Genomic DNA, 3,453 nt, shown 5'->3' on the forward strand with positions numbered 1-3,453 from the left:
TGGATAGAGATGAAGGACATGAACTTGAGCAAATCCACGAGACAGTGGAGGACAGTGAAGTCTGGTGTGCTGCAGTCTATGGGTCACAAAGAATCAGATGTGACTTAGCAACTGAACAACAATAAGAAATGAAGGATGAAGGTGGATGAGAAACTCCAGAAATACATTGGCCTTGTCATGCAATGACCCGGAAACAGATTTCAGGTAAGGGAAGGACGTGGTTCAGGAGGAGCATGGACTCCAGGTCTTTGACCTGGCTGCCTGGGTTGGGTGAGCATCATTCACTGACTCAGGAAACAAAGGTGGAGGAGTGGTTTTTGAGTTCAGAGTCAGTGGGTTTGGTTTTGAGCATGGATAGAAAGATGAGATGCCCTCTCCTAGTTAGGAAGCTTTATCTCTGTGTCAGGAATGCTTTTATTTAATGCGAGTTTGTCATAAATTGTTCCATAAAGAACTAGAGCAGCCATGGTAGCTCTAACGACCACTAGAAGTTATGCCAAATGTTTATAGTTTGAAGAACAACAGACTTTGTTCAAAGAGGGAGAGGACTAAGAACAAAATTCTAGGGAACTTGACACATCTTGAAGTCATTTGTATTAGAAGTAACAGAGGGAATTCCCTGGTGGTCCAGTGGTTAGGACTCTGTACTTTCACTGCCGAGGGTCCGGGTTCATTCCCAGGTCAGGGAACTAAAAAAATCCCACAAGCCACACAGCCTGGCCAGAAACAACAACAAAAATATTTTGAAGTGTTAGGGGTCAGGAACACCATTCAGTCCATAGTAAAAGGTCATTATTTAAAAAACAAAAAACAACTAATAGAGAGACGCCTAATTCTAGTTCTATGAAGAAGTAGATTCCCTAATATTCCACCCCCTGAAACAGCTAAAATGCTGCAAAAATGCTTGAATGCACCTTTTAAACATTTTGCTGATCTAGCATCAAGGTAAGAAATCCACAAAGTCCCCAGAGACACGAAGTTATGGATACTGGATGGTGAGCATCCATCAAAGACCAGTTTTTCCCTGAGGGTTTGTTTCAAACTCTGGAGAACCTGAGCTTCACCTTTAAAGGTTGCAGTGAGTAAAAGGGCAAGACATAGTCTAGGGGACCCCTCAATTGAGAACTTTACAGTAGATTCATAAGAGAGCTGAACCCCAAAAGAGCCGAAGAATTGATGCTTTTGGAACTGTGGTGTTGGAGAAGACTCTTGAGCGTCCCTTGGACTGCAAGGAGATCCAACCAGTCCATTCTGAAGGAGATCAGCCCTGGGATTTCTTTGGAGGGAATGATGCTAAAGCTGAAACTCCAGTACTTTGGCCACCTCGTGTGAAGAGTTGACTCATTGGAAAAGACTCTGATGCTGGGAGGGATCAGGGGCAGGAGGAGAAGGGGACGCCAGAGGATGAGATGGCTGGATGGCATCACTGACATGATGGACGTGAGTCTGAGTGAACTCCGGAAGTTGGTGATGGACAGGGAGGCCTGGCGTGCTGCGATTCATAGGGTCACAAAGAGTCGGACACGACTGAGTGACTGAACTGAACTGAGAGGATGAGTGAGAAATATACCCTGCCAGACAGAAGAGAGAGCTACTAATACAAAACTTGTCTGTCTCGATCGTGGGGGTGAGTGTGAGAGAAAAAAAAATGTCACCTGAGAATTTGCCATTACAAGCGGGTCTTCACTCAGGCTTGTGACCCAAATTCATGCTACGTAAGTAGTAAAAAAAAAAAAACAAAAAAAAACACTCAAGCAAATAATGTAATTTAAAGACGGTCACAGGTTGAAAGGAGGGTCCCCAGGGATTAGCAGAAGTGACGTTGACTACTCATTAATGGAACTTAACTTTACAACAGAACTCAAACATCACCCACAACAAAGTTCTAAAAAAAAATGAATAACTCACAGTCAAAAAAAAATCATACACGGGGGGAGGAAGCACAGCACCATTAGTAGAAATGTAAATGGATCAAACTCTCCTGTCAAAAGACAAAGATTTTTTAGACCAGATGCATTATGTATAAGAGGTATATTTAACGCTTAAGAATTCTGTCGAGATTAAAAGTCAAATCAGAAATTCCCTGGCAGTCTAGTGGTTAGGATTTGATGCTTATGCTGCCGTGTTCAGGTCCAATCTCTGGTTGGGAAACTAAAATCCTCAAGCCATGAACTGTAGTCAAAAAATAAATAAAAAGTCAAATGTTATGGGGAAAAGAAAAAAAAACAAAGTAAACTAGAAAGTCAAGTGAAAGCGTTAGTCACTCAGTCGTGTCTGACTTTTTGTGACCTCATGGCCTGTAGACTTCCAGACTCCTCAGTCCATGGAATTCTCCAGGCCAGATTGCTGGAGTGGGTAGCCATTCTTTTCTCCAAGGGATCTTCCCAACCCAGAGATCAAACCCAAGTTTCCTGCATTGCAGGCAGGTTCTTTATCATCTAAGTAAGACGGTAGGTGTTGCAAGAGGGCATCAGAGGGCAAACACACTGAAACCATACTCACAGAAAACTAGTCAATCAAATCACACTAGGACCACAGCCTTGTCGAACTCAATGAAACTAAGCCATGCCCGTGGGGCAACCCAAGACGGGCGGGTCATGGTGGAGAGATTTGACAGAATGTGGTCCACTGGAGAAGGGAATGGCAAACCACTTCAGTATTCTTGCCTTGAGAACCCCATGAACAGTATGAAAAGGCAAAATGATAGGATACTAAAAGAGGAACTCCCCAGGTCAGTAGGTGCCCAGTATGCTACTGGAGATCAGTGGAGAAATAACTCCAGAAAGAATGAAGGGATGGAGCCAAAGCAAAAAGAATACCCAGCTGTGGATGTGACTGGTGATAGAAGCAAGGTCCGATGCTGTAAAGAGCAATATTGCATAGGAACCTGGAATGTCAGGTCCATGAATCAAGGCAAATTGGAAGTGATCAAACAAGAGATGGCAAGAGTGAATGTAGACATTCTAGGAATCAGTGAACTGAAATGGACTGGAATGGGTGAATTTAACTCAGATGACCATTATATCTACTACTGCGGGCAGGAATCCCTCAGAAGAAATGGAGTAGCCATCATGGTCAACAAAAGAGTCCGAAATGCAGTACTTGGATGCAATCTCAAAAACGACAGAATGATCTCTGTTCGTTTCCAAGGCAAACCATTCAATATCACAGTAATCCAAGTCTATGCCCCAACCAGTAATGCTGAAGAAGCTGAAGTTCAACGGTTCTATGAAGACCTACAAGACCTTTTAAAACTAACACCCAAAAAAGATGTCCTTTTCATTATAGGGGACTGGAATGCAAAAGTAGGAAGTCAAGAAACACCTGGCGTAACAAGCAAATTTGGCCTTGGAATACGGAATGAAGCAGGGCAAAGACTAATAGAGTTTTGCCAAGAAAATGCACTGGTCATAACAAACACCCTCTTCCAACAACACAAGAGAAGACTCTATA

At 43.1% G+C, this 3,453-nt stretch overlaps 1 non-coding gene across 1 annotated transcript; it reads left to right on the top strand.

The window, feature by feature from the left end:
- The first annotated feature begins 616 nt into the window (after nt 1-616).
- Nucleotides 617-689, top strand: TRNAE-UUC (transfer RNA glutamic acid (anticodon UUC)). The gene has a single exon. It is a non-coding gene; the product is annotated as a tRNA-Glu (tRNA).
- Nucleotides 690-3,453: the final 2,764 nt, after the last annotated feature.

Source organism: Bos javanicus, chromosome 25, assembly GCF_032452875.1.
Source record: "Bos javanicus breed banteng chromosome 25, ARS-OSU_banteng_1.0, whole genome shotgun sequence".
Classification (NCBI taxonomy): Eukaryota; Metazoa; Chordata; class Mammalia; order Artiodactyla; family Bovidae; genus Bos; species Bos javanicus.